General features: G+C 42.2%; 1 pseudogene; it reads right to left on the bottom strand.

Moving 5' to 3' along the window:
* Positions 1 to 2330: 2330 nt before the first annotated feature.
* LOC133765303 (small ribosomal subunit protein bS16m-like) lies at positions 2331 to 4750 on the bottom strand (annotated as a pseudogene).
* Positions 4751 to 16901: the final 12151 nt, after the last annotated feature.

Below are 16901 nucleotides of genomic sequence, written 5' to 3'. Positions count from 1 at the left end.
TCCTCCAGCATTGCTTAGCTATCAAGGACAAGAAGGCAGATGTTTGTATTAACTTAGACCACCTTCCCCTCCACCTCCACTAACACCCAAAGTACAAATACAATCTACATAAAAGTCCCCATGATGTATCTAAAATGTAGACTGGATAGGAAGAAAGTGATTGGGTAGGTAATGAAGAGATTGGGATAAAAAGCAAGGGTGCAGAGCTTAGAAGACCAGGAGAGTGCAGGAGAGGAAGGGAGTAGCCAGTGACTGTCTCGCAGGTGGGCACAGGGTGGTGGGACAGTGAGGATGGCTTAGTCTACTCAGGCTGCCACAACAAACGCGCTGTGCACTGATTTAAGCAACACTAAGCCTGGGGAGTACTGGGTCAAAGTGCTGGCAGATTCCATGTCTGATGAGGGCCCATTTCTTGGTTGGTAGATGGCCATCCTCTTGCTGTGTGGCAGAAGGAATCATGGAGCTCCCTGAGGCCTCTTTTATAAAAGCACAAATCCCCAACGAAGGCTGCAACCTCACTACCTGATCGCTTCCTTAGCGCCCATATCTAAATGCAGACCACGGTGAGGTTAGGAGTTCAGCGTATTCATCTGGAGGCAGGGAATGGGGGAAGGGGAAGGTTTCAGAGACATTCAGTCCACAACAGGTTAAACCAGGAGTAACAGGGCCAGTTGGAGGTATTTCAGTGGTACAGAGAGACTCATTAGTAGATGCTAGTGTAGGTGGTGAGAGATTTTCATTTGGGGGACATTTCTGAAGGTAAAGTCAAAGGAGTTGGCTGATGAATTTAGAAGCAGGGCGTGAAGCTACTTGGTGTTTGGTCTGAACACCTGGATTAACGTTATACTAGGTGGAGAAGACAAGGGAGTTAGCTTGTGAGAGAAAAATAAATTTTGTTTGGCTTTAGCAAGTGTACATAAGTTATTTGACAGCTATTCAAACATATACAGAAATGTTGTAAACTCATTTTATTTAAACCAAGTCATTTGTTGTATTATCCAAGGAGGTAAATACCCGTATTAGTCTAAGGGATCAGGTGAGAATTAGGGAATTTGAGGAACTTGGGTTGGGCACCTCCCTAGTGGTTAAGAGACCAGCTGGGCCACCCGCATCCCATATTGGAGTCCTGGCTTTGTTCCGGATTCCAGTTTCCTGCTAATATGCACTTTGGGAGGCAGAAGTGATGATTCAAGTACTTGGGTCCCTGACACCTGTGTGGGAGACCTGGATTGAGTTCCGCACTCCTGGCTTCAGCTAATTTGGCGTTTGGCTTGTTCTTATTTTACTAAATCCTTCAGAAGAATCATTAGGTTGTTTATTTGCGATTCTTTTAAATGTAAGTTCTTATCGCTGTAAGCTTCCCTGCTACTACAGCTTTTGCTGTTTTGATATGCTGTGTTTTCATTTGCATTTATTTCAATATTTTTTTTCCTTTTGAATTCCTTCAATTATCTATTTGTTGGTATTCAGTAGGAAGCTGTTTGATTTCTTGTATTTGTACATCTTCTACTATTCTTGTTAAATTTTCTTTTCTTTCTTTGTGGTCTGAGAAGACGCATAATATAAAATCAGTCTTTCTAAGTTCACTGAGACTATCTGTGGCCTAATATATGGTCTACCCTGGAAAATGTTCTCTGTGCTACTAAGAGGAATAAGTATTCTGTAGCTGTTGGGTGAAAAATTCAGCAAAATTTCTTTCAGGTTCACAATTTAGTAATACTATGTAAAGGTATAGAATTTTTTGGAAATTTATTTTGGAAAATATGCAAGTTTTCCTACAGCACATCATCAAGGGATAACCTGGTAGAGTCTCTCCGCAGGCCATTCAAGCTACTCATACAAGGAAATGACCAAAAGGTCATCAGTTGTATTCGCTTCATAATGAGTCTGTCTCTGGCACTGACTTCTCCCCAGGGCACAGCAGGAACAGGCCTTGGCTTCAGAGGACAAAACCTAAGAGTTACCCTTACTGAGGAGTCGGGAAGGGGGTTTGTTGTCTCCTTGAAATTTCACTCCTTTGATGGACCAATCCATTCCTCGGTTCTTCAACTGTGAGGTGACATCAAGGGGTACAAAAGAAGCTTGGAGAAAATCACCCTTTCTCATGAAGTCCTAAGCAACTGTTTTTATTTTTTTAAAATCGTATTTTAAAGATTTTATTTGAAAGACAGAGTTATAAATGACTGCAACGGCCAAAACTGACTTGATCCAAAGCCAGAAGCTTCTTCCGCGTCTCCACATGGGTGCAGGGACTCAAGGACTTGGGCCATCTTCTACTGCTTTCCCAGGCCATAGCAGAGAGCTTGTTCCCACTGTTATGCTCACTGAAATCAGCTTGCTTCTGTTTCTGCAGACTTTGTCTATGTTCCCTGAGAAGCTAAGAGGACTTCATTCGCTCACTTCCTTCGCAGTCTCTCAGCATTTGTGATCGTCATAGGATGCAGAGGGAAAAAGCCAGCAAGACCCAGAAGCTTTTCCATAGGCTTAGAGAGGTGGGCCCCGCAGCCAATCCAATGCCTGATCCTGTCTAGGTTGAGGGTAACGAGCTTTTCTCCAGGACTGTTGGGCAGTGGATCGTAGGAACCCAGCTGCTCCACGAAACGGCCATCCCCGGGGCACTTGTGAGCAGCCACAATGTGGAAGAAGGGGCGGTTGGTGCAGCCACCCAGGGCCAGGCGGATGGTTAAGTGGCCCCCACGGCAGGCCTTGCAGAGGAGGGCAGTCAGGTGGACTATGATCCGGCCAGCGTGTCACGCCCCAGGTCCTCCCACCGCCCGCACCAACCGGCTCCCAAGCCGCTGGCAGGGCAGAGGACGGACACTGACCACAGGCACTGCCAGGGCCAGGATCCAGCACCCAGCAACTGTTTTTATAAAACTACTAACATTTGCATTTATTTTTCCATTTTTCTTATTTCCCAATGAGTCAGTAATAATTACCTGCTAAATATTTATTTTGCCAAAACTTTCTACTACTTTAAAATATTTCCTCTTTGCGAATAACATGCAGAAATTGGTAGAAATTATTTAAAAGTTCTCTTTATGATTAACTAATCAATAAGTGAAAGCCATGCCATTGTTACTCCCTTCCTAACACATGTTGTCTTAAAACAGTGATTGGACTTGAATTGTACATGGTTTTCTTTCCTTTCTCAATTAATTTCTCTTCACTGGTAATAATTGCCTGTATAGAACCCTTTCCAGCTGTGAAATGAGAACATGTCAGCTCACTTTTTTGTATCCTTGGGCCTGAAAGGTAGATGGTGACTGGAATATTCATTACAAGAGGACGACTATTTGTTCTGACTAGGGAAATATAAGGAATTTAAATAAAGAGAAACAGTATGAAGATGCAAAGGAATAATGCCAGAACATTGGCATTAAAATGTATTTTTCCCGGGTGTTGGCAATCCCATTAAGCCCATTTTTCCTCCTGTATGTTTATAAGCTATGAGGTAGCAATGGAGCACCTTTAACATGTGTAATAGAATTTCAGAAATCAATGTAACTGACATGGTCAATTCTCACAAGCTCAGAAAATAATGTCATTCTTTTAAGTGTTATTCTGGAGTGCCCAGATACAATGCTCCCACCTGCTCAATTCACTGGGAAGACCCATCCAATACACCAAAAACTTCTCCTCAAGTCTCAACCATCCTACTTTCTTGCTAAATGAACAGAAACCCACTCATTGCTGTTGACAATCTTGGGGCTGTCGGTGTGCAGGTGAACCTCCTGCTGTCCAAGGACCTGGAAATCATGGAGATGCCATGCTCTGAGCCAAGACCGGCCCCCGCTGTACCTTGGCACTTTTTATGATCACAGAGCTGCTTCTGTTATGCCTGGCATAGAAATTCCCTACACTGGATCTATGACGTCAACAAAGTTTGGGCCTACATAAGGGTAATCTAGGTTTTTGTGACAACTAAATCTTACATAACCTAGGAGTCAAAAATTATATCCATTAGTTACATAACTAAGAGGCCATGTTCCTCCAAAACCGGCACCTCATTTCCAATATGATAGCATTCCGAAGGTAAGCCTTAGAGGTTGATGGAACCCTCACGAATGAGAGTAGTGCCCTTGGAAAAGTGGCCCCAGAGAGCGTCCTGCCCTTTCTGCCGTGTGAGGACACTGGGAAGACTGTCGTCTTTGCACTAGGAAGTGCGTCCTCAACGAACACCAGACCTGCGGGCACTTTGACCTGGGACTTCTCAGTCTCCGGAAGTGTGAGATACGTATTTCTGTTGTTTAGGAGCCACCCAATCTATGGTATTTCTGTTAGAACAGTTGTAGCAGACGAAGACAGAAGATTGGACCAAACAGCCACCCCAGCGAGAAAACCGCCAGTTTGAACGGAAGGGGCAGGAGACAGGAAGACGCGAAGGCAGGCTCACAGGGGTCTTGGATTTTTACCGGAAGTGACTACAGAGCTATTTAACTGAGGAATCGCTATTCTTCAAGACTAGGAAGGAATGACGCTGGAGGAAACTCGGGGATCCCTGGGTCTGCTGCCTTCATTTCTAATGGGGAACCGCTGTCTTCCGTTCACCCAGCCGGACAGCCTCTGCCTGGAGCCATGGAGGCAGGACTGTTCGTGCAGCTCTGGGTTGTGATCCTTGTGTGGCAGAACTGTAGGGGCAGGGCCTCTGCCCCAGTGGTCCTGGAGAGCAGGACATCATGATCATGATCACCATCATCATCACCAATAAAGGATTATGTTTGGGCCCCGGGTGTGTTGGCATTTGCATGGTTAGACTGACTGACTTCAACCCTGGCTCTCCTTTCTTTTTTTTCCAATCTCTTCCTTTTAAAAAGAATCTCCTGTGATGATTGTAGCATTGGAAGCAGATACAAGTTTAGTTTCACAGGTTTACAACTGAAGGGGTATTTGCTTCATAATGAATCATACTTTAAATCTCACTCATATCTGATTTAGATGAAATACTGGTCTTTAGACTTTTGAGCTAATGCTGGAATGATTTAAGGATCTGAGAGCGATCAGAATGAAGTCAACGTATTTTGCATGTGGAAAAGACATGTATTCTGAAATTTTATAGACTGAGTTTTGTGTCCTAAAAAAATTATATGATAAATTCTAACCTCCAATATGATAGTATTTGGAGGTGATGTCATTGGTAGGTAATAAGGCATGAGGTTGAAACCTAGTAAATGGGATTAGTTCTCCTATAAAAAATGCTTTGAGGAGCTCCCTTTCATCTTCTGCTATGAGTGGACACAGCAAAAGGACAGCTGTCTGGGAAGCTAGATGAGCTGGGAAGCTAGTGCCAGCTCCATGGCACTCAGGTATCAGACTTGCACCCTTCAGAGCTGTGATACAGAAGTTTCTGTTCATAAGGCACCCAGTTGATGATATTCTACCGTAGACTATAGACTGTCATAAGCTAAGCAAGGAATGAAGGTAAATATCTATTTGGAATGAAGAAGCATGTCACAACATGTTATACATAGAATCCTTGGATATCCAGGTCCCTTGATTTTGAGATTCACTGTGGGCAATTTTTCAGAAATGTTCCCCAAGTGTAGTCTGGCTTTTTTTGCTTGGAACATTTGAAATTCCCAGCTCCCCCAGATTTCCTGGGGTCTGAGTAAGGGAGGGACCCTGAAACTGATTATTAGCTTCAGATTGTCTCTGCATATATAGAGGGTGTCACCGGGACTGTATTACTGATTGCCTGGGACTCTCTCCAAACCTGGGCTTGGCCTTGATAATCTGGAGTATTTGTGCATTGCATCATAGATTCTGTGTCTACCTGTTGGAAGCGAGTGACACTCAGGTGTTTGACCCTTGAGACCATTCTCTCACTGCCTTGCCAGTTAACACCTGACCGCTAAAACCTTGGTACAGTGTTTTCTTGCAGTTTGAAAGAAGATGTGACTTCTTTAGTCTTCACAGAGGGACGGTGTCCTTCGGCAAAATGAGACTACTATGGATCACTTTAATTGTATTTGGTTGTGCTTATATTTTTCTCTCAATACTAAAAGATATACAAAGAGACTTCCCCAAACTGAACACTCTCTCCTCCTGATACGCAATACTTTTCTTCAGGCAGCACTACAGATTCATATACTGCAAATATAAACTCTTCCATTCTTTCTTTTCTTAATGTACTAGCATAGTTTGTATAGCACATTTATACTCTTGTTGTTTTGTAATTTTTTGGGATTATTTGGTAACCTGATCTGAGGACAATGATTAAGGGAGGGTTGGACAAGAAGGATGTTCTTTGACATATTCATTTCTTTATAGTGACATTTGTCTCATATAGGTGAGGAATTCTGTTTTCCCTTTGTTAGCATTCATCTGGCATGACTTGTTTTTTAGCATAGGATTTTGCTTTGTAGTTCAAATAAATAATCTTTAATATATTTTTATTTAATCAAGGCGCAGTAAGACAAGAAAAAGAGAGAGAGAGAGAGAGAGAGAGAACCAGAGAGAGCACTTATTTCCACTGATTCACCACTCAAATGCCAGCAAGAACCACAGCTGCGTTAGGCCAAAGTCAAGAGCTGGGGACCAAATCCAAGTCTCCCAGAGACCCAACTACTAGAGGAATCACTGCTGCATCCTAGGGTACATGTCAGCAGGAAACTGGAATAGTGAGCCGAGCCAGGGCTTGAACCTAGGCATTCCAAAATGGAGCACAAGAATCCCAAGAGGGATCTTTTTTTCAAAAGCTTTATTTTATTTACTTGAAAGGCAAAGTTATAGACAGAGAAAGGAAGTGAGAGACAAAGAACTTCCATCCACTGGTTCCCTCCCATGTGAGTGGAAAGGCTTAAGAACTTGGGCCATCTTCTGCCACTTGCCCAGGCACATTAACAGGGAGCTGGTTCAGAAGTGGAGCAGCAGGGACTCCAGCTAGAGCCCATATGAGATGCTAGTGTTACAGGTGCCACTATACCCACTCATCATAATGCTGGCCCATTTTTTTTTTCCCAAGAGAAATTTTAACCATTATGCCACCTTGCTTAACCCCAGACAGTCTTTTTGATGCTGATATGAGAATTTAGCCTGATTATATTTATTGATAGTACTGATTTTTTTCTATTGTATTATTTTAGATATTTTCCAATAACCTTAATAATGTACATATAAACATAACAAAGATACTTTGTGTTGCTAAATATACTCATATTTACTCTATGATTTTCTAAGGAAGAGGTCAGGGGGCCGGCACTGTGGAGTAGCCGGTAAAGCCGCTGCCTGCAGTGCCAGCATCTCATATGGGTGCTGGTTCTAGTCCTGGCTGCTCCACTTCCAATCCAGCTCTCTGCTGTGGCCTGGGAGAGCGGTGAAAGATGGTCCAGGTCCTTGGACTCCTGCACCCGCGTGGGAGCCCTGGAGGAAGCTCCTGGCTTCAGACTGGTGCAGCTCTAGACATTGTGGCCATTTGGGGAGTGAACCAGCAGATGGAAGACCTCTCTCTTTCTGCCTCTGCCTCTCAAATAAATAAATAAATAGGATGAAATGCTCTTTTACTTTAGGAAAATCTTCATAAATTATACCTTTAAATACTTTTTGTGCCCCTTTTTTTTCAATCCATTCTTCTATAGACCCTAATATGGTACCTTAGGTCTCCTCAATTTATTCTCCATATCTTTGAAGATATAATAAAATATTATTTGTTGTAATGTAAATTGTGCTTATCTCTCTAGGAATAGAAACTAAAAGGAAAGTTCTGTCAAGACATGCAAATAAATCTTTCAATCTCCGTGTCTAGATTGTGATCAGACATCAGTGTGTAATCTAATTGACATATCTGCAGGTCTTTGCTCTGAAGGTACGCTGGAATATGCAGTGTGTGTGGTCTTAGATTGTCTAGGGCAGAATGGGCATCTGGAAGTAGAATATTGGTCCAGAGTATAAAGAGGGCAATATGACTAGGAGGGAAAGCTGGGGTTCCTCAAAACCCAGCTATACTTATCCTAAGTCCTTGAACTGGAAATTATACTTATATGCTTATGACTCGGTTCTTTAGAAAACCTTCTGAAAAGTCTGAAGATGCTTAATAGTACTTCTAGAGCAACTTCAAAAATGTAGAAATCAGTTTTTAAGAGTAGGGACTACAAAAGTTTGATGCCTCAGGACAAATGTCCTGCCCTGGCAATGAGAAGAGGTGGACCAGACTATTCTTGAAGCTCCAGGGGACCTGATTTGCTCCCAAAGGGCACAGATCTGTGAAATCATCAAGCTGGCCACTACGTCCCTAATGTTACTGTTCAGACCTGATCGGGACCAACCGTGAGGACTGCTGACTCCGTGCTGTGCCTGATTCCCCATTCCTTGGTTTCTGGAACGGCCATCTGATTGCCTGCTGTTCCCAAGAAAAGTGTGGCCAATAACACTCCCAGGCATAGGGATGGAGAATGGATACTGGATCCAGGTGTTGAATAAAAAAATAGGAACAGAGTCTAAGAGAAGTGAGTAGGGCCTGAAGAGTGCCAAAACATACCTCTGATTTAATTCTTCAGCTGCTTGCTGAGCTACAATAGCTGAAGTTCTGTCGATAGAACACATTTTTCCAGAGTTTGGTGTTTCCTCTTTTCACTTTCTGTCAGAGATAGGAGGGCACAAAATATTCCTCCTTGCACACACTGCAATCAATTTTGTCAGTAAGTACAGATCTTAAAATAAAACCATCTTGACCCTCTCATAAAAGAATGTATTTTCAATTGCTTGCTGATAGCTTGGAAATACACATCATTTTTCATACTCATATCCTTGGTACTTTTTCATGTGTCTGGACATTTCATTATCACTGATATTTTACTATCTATCCATCTCTGTTCTTTCAAGTGCCTATTTTTAGCACTGAGACAATAGACTTTAACCAGTTAATAAAAGAACCTCCCAACATGTAAAGGTTAAGAATATAAACTCTGGTATTAGATAATTTGGTTCAAATGGGAAATGTACTTAATTCTCTCTAAACCTTGAAAATAAGAATCATGCCAGTATCTACCTCATAGAGTTTTGTTGAAGAATAAACTCACAGGTTAATAATTTGATTGGTACCTCATTTGATAAGTCCTATGATGGAAAAGCACACAAGATAAAGGGACAGAGAATGATGGGATGTGACTTTAAATATGGCTACCAAAGAAAGCTGCTCCCTTGAGCAGAGATTTGAGTGAAATGAAGAACAAAGTCATCCTGGGGTACAGAAGCTTCCAGGAAGAAAGATCAAGTACAAGCAAGTTATATTAGGAATATTATTATCGTGTTGGGGAAGCTGGGAAATTCATGCTGTGCATTTTTAGAACTTGTGCTGTCCAAATCTAAAGGCCTCAAGATGGCAAGGCCAGAGGTGTGGTCAGAGGGCTGTACTGTATACAAGCTCCCATGTCAGCTCCTTTCTAGAGTGTTACAGGCCAGTATCAAACCCTAGCCTACACACAGGGTGTGGGGGCAGGGGTTTCCTATTATCTGGACTGTGCACTCCTATTTACTACATGAGTGACTTGGTCCAGCTGTGCTGCTAGCGCTCAGTACCTTGTACTAGGTAATTTATAAAGAACAGAGACATGTTGCCTACAGTTCTAGAGACTGGGAAGTCCAAGATCAAGCCACAGGCATGCAGCGCCTGGACTACTGTCTCTTTCCAAGATGAGACATTGTGCCTGTGTCCCCAAGCGGAAGGGCAAATGGGCCTCCTTGGTTCTCCTGGATCATTTTATGAGGCACTCATCTCCTGCTGTTACCAAAAAGGCTTGCAGGAGTGGGCTCACTCTCTTTGCTCCTCTGCTGTTTGAAAACGATTTGTTTTCTCTTTCCCTTCTTCCTTCCATAATGTATATGAGAAGGCTCTTATTGGTCACTGTGCCCTGGTTATAGATGTCTCAGCCCACAGGTGTGTGAGAAATAAAATTCTGTTCTTTATCAATTACCTGTAAGCAGCACAAAACAGACTATGGCAAGGATTAAGTTTCAATGTGAATTTCTTTTCTTTTTAAGAGGCAGAGACTCAGAGACACAAAGAGAGACTGGCCATGCACTGGCTCATACCCCACATACACACAAAGGCTAAGATGCCAAAGCCAGGAGCCAAGAAGTCAATCCAGATCTTTCCTGTGAATGGCAGAAACCCAACTGCTTGAGCCATCCCTGACGTTTAACCGGGGCCACAGTAGCAGGATGCTGGAAACAGGAGACAGAGCCCGGGAACAGACCCAGGCTACTCTAATGTGGAATATCAGCACCCTAACCAGAGTCCTACTGCCAAGTTAAACACCTGCCTCTATTATTTATGATTTTTGGTGTGAACACAGATATTCAAAACCATAAAAAGGGTAGTTATTGTAGGAAACTTAAAATGTACAGACATGAAGAAAGAAGAGAAAAGGAAGTGGAAAACAATGGAGAGAAAAATGGAGGAGGAATAGATCACTAAGTTATCATTTTATTATTTTATTTATTGTTTTGAAAAATTTCTATGAACATGTACATAGATAGTTTAATGATATGTTTAATCAACCTCTATGTTAACACAACATCTGATCAATAACATCTTTTTATGACCCTGCATGCATTTGACTAATCTTTTTTATTGGCTGCCTAGTTATCCATCATATAGTTGAGCCACGATTATAGCCAATTGTTGTAATTTTATTTCTTAATTATTTTCTGCTATAGCAGAATACCATGGACTGGGAAATTTATAAAGAAAAAAGCTTATTTCTCACAGTGCTTGGGGCTGGGAAGTCCATAACTAGGGAGACACATCTTGGGGAGGCCTCCTTGTTACATCGTAGCATGGCAGAAGGCATTGCATGGCCAGATAGCAGGAGATGGGGGAGGATGGAGGCGTGAGCAAGAGAACATGTATGACAGTGAACTCATTTTCACAGCAAAGCCACTCCCACAACAGTGACATGAGTCCATCCATGAGAGATGAGGAGGGGGGACTTGAAGGAGTTCCTTGGGATTCGGCATACACAGGGCCAGGAGGGGAAGCAGATTTTTAGATACACCGCCGTAAATCAGCCTTGGCGTTCTTTGGCTCCTTTGTGGCACATTATTTATGACTGAATTCTTTGTATGCAGTTATTTTTAGTGACTTTGTTCCCAAACTAAGCCCTTGGTACCATTGTGCTAGCACAACCTCTGTGAAAATTGGCCACTTTGTTCTGTTTATAAAGGAATACAGATTTACAGATGCTGAGAATAAAACCCACAGAGTCCATAAAGTAGATGATCCCAGTTCTCTGTTTTACCTTCTTCCCAACTTCAAATGTTTTCCCAGCCACACTCATAATCATGGTTTACTGCATTGTCCAAAGATAGAGGCCTCAGAACATCCACCCTTGCCACCCAATTAAAGACAACAGCTCGCACCTTCCCTTCTGCCTACTTGAAGCCCTCCTGGGAGGACAACACACAGTATTATGCTTTGTAAATATTATGGATGTGCATTGTCTCTCTGTAGCTTGGGTTTGAAATTTTCCTCTTTAGAAGACATTTACTTACAACTTTCCCTTGCTTTTCCCAAGCATGAAACAAATCTCAGAGAATAAAGGAAAGTGAATTTAGACACCACAATGCACAGTTCCAACATAATTAAATTGCATACACGTAGTCACACTCAGGGAGAACAGGGACGTCAGCTTCTAATTTGCTCGCAAACAAACACTGTCTCTAGTTATTTTCCAGAGTTGAGGGTGGTAACTTCAGTAATTGAAGAGGGGGAATAAACAAAGTTAGCATAAAATTATAGTCTGACACAACCTTAAATTCTGTATTTTAAGGTCCGGGTGAGCTCATCTGTCATGAGGCCTAAAATAAACAAGTGTCCAGGATGGAAACAATGGTGTAGTTAAAGTTATCTGCATAAATGAGTCAAGCACTCAACATGTCTCTGCCGGTGGCAAAGTGAAATTCTGAGCATCTCTTTAAGACAGCATGATGTTTAAACAACCACAGACACACATGAACGCACATACTCTTATTCTATTTGAGAACTGTTGTCAAGTAACCATGTTGATTAAAAAGAAAATGGGTAGTCCAGGTTCTGAATTAGAAGGCTTTACAGTACTGAAGGCTTTTTAATATTGGAGACCTTAGGTTTTTCTTTCTTTTTTTTTTAAATTAAACTTTTATTTAATGAATATAAATTTCCAAAGTACTGCTTATGGGTTACAATGGCTTCCCCCTCCCAAAACTTCCCTCCCACCCACAACCCTCCCCTTTCCCGCTCCCTCTCCCCTTCCAATCACATCATGATTCATTTTCAATTCTCTTTATATACAGAAGATCAGTTTAGTATATATTAGGTAACGATTCAACAGTTTGCCGCCATATAGCAACACATAGTGAAAAAAAAATACTGTTGGAGTACTAGTTATAGCATTAAATAAGAGTGTACAGCACATTAAAGACAGAGATCCTACATAATTTTTTTAAAAAAATTAATTAATTTTCTATGCCATTTCCAATTTAACACCAGGGGTTTTTTTTTTTTTCATTTCCAATTATCTTTATATACAGAAGATCGATTCAGTATATAATTAGTAAAGATCACATCAGTTTGTACCCACGCAGAAACACAAAGTGTAAAAATACTGTTTCAGTACTAGTTATAGCATCACTGCACATTAGATAATACATTAAGGACAGATCCCACATGGGATGTAAGTACACAGTGACTCCTGTTGCTGACTTAACAATTTGACACCCCTGTTCATGGCGTCAGTAATCTCCCTAGGCTCTAGTCATGAGTTGCCAGGGCTATGGAAGCCTTTAGAGTTCGCCGACTTTGATCTTATTCTGATAGGGTCATAGTCAAAGTGGAAGTTCTCTCCTCCCTTCAGAGAAAGGTACTCCTTCTTTGATGGCCCCGTTCTTTCCACTGGGATCTCACTAGTAGAGATCTTTCATTTAGGTCTTCTTCTTTTTTTTTTTTTTCTTTTCCATGGTGTCTTGGCTTTCCATGCCCACAATACTCTCATGGGCTCTTGAGCCAGATCTGAATGCCTTAAGGGCTGATTCTGAGGCCAGAGTACTACTTAGGACATCTGCCATTCTATGAATCTGCTGTGTATCCCATTTCCCATGTTGGATCTTTCTCTCCCTTTTTGATTCTATCAGTTAGTATTAGCAGACACTTGTCTTGTTTGTGTGATCCCTTTGACTCTTAGACCTTCAGTGTGATTAATTGTGAACTGAAGATGATCACTTGGACTAGTGAGATGGCATTGGTACATGCCACCTTGATGGGATTGTATTGGAATCCCCTGGTACATTTCTAACTCCATCATTTGCGGCAAGTCAGATTGTGCATGTCCCAAATTGTACATCTCCTCCCTCTCTTATTCCCACTCTTATATTTAACAGGGATCACTTTTCAGTTAAAATTTAAACACCTAAGAATAATTGTGTGTTAATTACAGAGTTCAACCACTAGTACTAGAACAACAAGAACAACAACAACAACAACAAATACTAAAAAGGATAAAGCATTACATTGTACATCTAGAGCCAGGACAAGAGCTGATCAGGTCATAGTTTCTTATAGTGTCCATTTCACTTCCACAGGTTTCCCCTTTGGTGCTCAGTTGTCGCCGATCAGGGAAAACAAATGAAATTTGTCTCTTTGGGACTGGCGAGACCTTAGGTTTTTCAAAACTGAAAATGGTGGGAATTGGAGAAACAGAGTAAAATGAAGGATTATTTCTTGGAGTGAACCACAATAGAGCAAGGGGCAAGGCCAAGACCAAGGCACAGGTATCTAGAAGTTCAATAGCTTGCATTCTTCCCCATCTCAATAAATGTTAACTCTACATTTCCAAATGCTCAGACCAAATCCTTGGAGTTATCTTTGATGACTCTCTCTCTCTTTAATTTCCTATATTTTTTTAAAAAAAGATTTATTTATATATTTTAAACACAGTGTTACAGAGAGAGAAGAAGAGACAGAGAAAGATCTTCTCATCCGCTGGTTCACTCCCCAAATGGTCAAAACAGCTAGTGCTGGGCCAGGAGGAAGCCAGGAGTCAAAAACTTCATCTGGGTCACCCACGTGAGTGGCAGGAGCCCCAGCAGTTGGGCCATCGTCTGCTGCTTTTCTAGGCTAATCTGCAGGGAGCTGGATTGGAAGTGGAGCAGCTAGGAGAGGAACTATTGTCCGTAGGGGATGCTGGCACTGCAGATGGCAGCTTAACCAGCTGTGCCACTAAGCCATGATGCCAGCCCCTTGTATCCTGTTTCTCATCAAGTCAAAATACAGCAACACTGCCACCACCCTGGGCCAAGTGACAGACATCATCTTACTTGATTTGCTGTTGCTGGAGCTTTCCAGTTATTCTCACCAGATCCCATCTTTGCCCCTCTGTAGTCTATTTTTGCCCCAGCAGCTGGACTGCTCCAATAAACATTTAAGATAGACCATACCCGTGACCACCCATCTCTCTCAGAGCAAACTCCAAATTTTTTCCAGTTGCCTAAAAGGGTTTATCTTCTTTAACACTGCACCCCACTCCCCTCTGGCTCTGTTCATTCTAACAACATGAACATCTTTGTTGGAACTCAGACCTGTGGGATATGCTCCTGATTCAGAACATTTGTATTTGTTCTTCCCTACCTGAAATGCTCTTCCTTCTGATATTTGGAAAGTTTTCTTTTTCATCTATTGTGAGGTTTTGGTCAACAATTTTACTTTAATACATAAAGCATTTCACAATCATCCTACTTATAACTACAGTTTCTTTTTCTCCAATGTTAAGACTCTCTCACATCTTCAGTGTATCTTTCAGTATTGCAATAATTATCTCTCACAAACTGTAAATTTTACCTTTTTGATATTTTATTTTCTTCAAGTAGCTATGTTAGTTTTTTTTCTAAAAGGTTTACTTATCTATTTCAAAGGCAGAGTTAAAGAGAGAGAAGGAGAGTTAATTCCATCTGCTGGTTTACTTGCCAAATGGCCACAACAGCCAGGACTGGGCTAGGCTGAAGCCAGGAGCTAGGAGCTTCTTTTGGGTCTGCTGCATGGGTGCAGGGGTCCAAGCACTTGGGCCATCCTCTGTTGCTTTCTTGGGTACGTTATCAGGGATCTGGATCGGAAATGGAGTAGCCAGGATTCGAACCGGTGACCATATGGGATGCTGGCACTGCAGGCTGTGACTTTAATCTGCTGCACCACAGCATCAGCCCTTGTTTCTTTTGTGGCTGCTTCCAAGGTGACTAGAATAATGGCCCCAAATAGGCAAGTCTCAATTAATGTTTGGCCAAAACATAAAATACCCTTTCCAATAATGCAAGTTGTATTACTTACAAGACCAGCCCTGCTCTAGTTCACTAAACCTATTCACCTGAAACAACGTGAGGAATCCCACAGGAATGTAGTCCAGGCTTACAGCCTTGAGACCATTAGGACACATAAATAAAGAGAGAAGAGAAAATTCTTAGGAAACTGGTCATCCAGAAAGGGCTAGTGTCGCCACCATATCAGTCTCGGACCAGTAGCCTACCAGCTGCATCCGGCACCCAGGCCCAGCTGAAGTCATTCTGTGATGTTTGGGAGCAAATGTTTAAGAAATAGGAAGCCATTTTAAGGATTGGTTTACTAGTTAGATAAGAGCACTTTCCTAAATTTATTAAAGGTTCAACAACACCATCCACATTTTCAGATCACAATGATATTTTGTGTCATGGAAAATGCACTTGGCATTCAAAATTATTATTGATATGGATTCCATGACTACTCCAAATTTTAATTTAAAATAACAAGTTTACTTGCCTCAAAATGAACTCTTCTGTAAGCCTGATATCATTTAAGACCTGGGTTAATGAGGTCATTTTAATTCCTTGAACCTGGATTGGGACTATACTTCTCATAGTAAAACCACACACACAAAAGTCTTAGTTTGGTTAAAAGAGAACAAATACAACTTGCCTCCTTCCCATTTGGAATCAGACATACTGCATGAAACACCTTCCACTGTGCTATACGCTCTCTAAAACCTGGTGCCATCTGACCCATAGCATGCACCGGAAAGCCCATCATTCATTTTCAGCTACCCTGGGGCCGATTTCTGTCCCTAAGCTTTCTCCCCTGTGGAAATAGGGGAAAGATTCTAACCGAGAAGTGAAGGAGAAACTTTTAGTTCATAAACAGCTTCAACGGGCCATAACATGGATGAGTCTGCCCAAGACTGTCTCCAAGGCTGACATGAGTCACTTCACATTCAAAGATATTGCAACAACTTCTGATGCCCAGGGGGTTCATTGTCCTGACAACAGCCAGTCAGATCTCCTGGCTCCCTGGAGAAGCTGAATCACAGGAATGACACACTGTCCGAAGAAGCACATGAATTTGCTCACCAGGTTATTTGTAGAAAGTGATTTTACCACTCTCTGAAACACACAGGTGGCAGAGGAACATATCTTAAGACAGCCAAATCATCCAATAGGAGCATCTTAGAAACCCAGGCAGAATCTCTGTGATGCCAAGACTTCCTGAGAGTGGGAAACATCCACAGGATGTTGACTTTTTAAAAGGCTCCTTGAGAAATATACACTGTAAGGGAAAGAGTTACCTACGGTTTTGGCTGCGTCACATGGATGTTGTTCCCCTCACGTAGGAAGGAACTTCAGATAGTTTATGAAGCAGCTGGCATTGTGGCATCACAGGTAAAGATCCTGTATGCAATGCTGACATACAAGATGAGCACCAGTTCGTGTCCCAGCCGCTCCAGTTCTGATCCAGTTCCCTGTTAGTGGCCTGAGAAAAGCAGTGGTAGGAAGCCCCAGTGCTTGGGCCCCTGCCACTCATGTGGGAGTCCCAGATGAAGCTCCTGGCTCGGGCCTGGCTCAACTCTGGCTGGTGTGGTCACTGGGGACAATGAATCAGCAAATGGAAGATCTCTCTCTCTCTCTCTCTC

This window comes from Lepus europaeus, chromosome 8, assembly GCF_033115175.1.
Source record: "Lepus europaeus isolate LE1 chromosome 8, mLepTim1.pri, whole genome shotgun sequence".
NCBI lineage: Eukaryota > Metazoa > Chordata > Mammalia > Lagomorpha > Leporidae > Lepus > Lepus europaeus.
The sequence above is the reverse complement of the archived record's forward strand: the minus strand, read 5'-3'. Positions and strand labels throughout refer to the sequence as shown.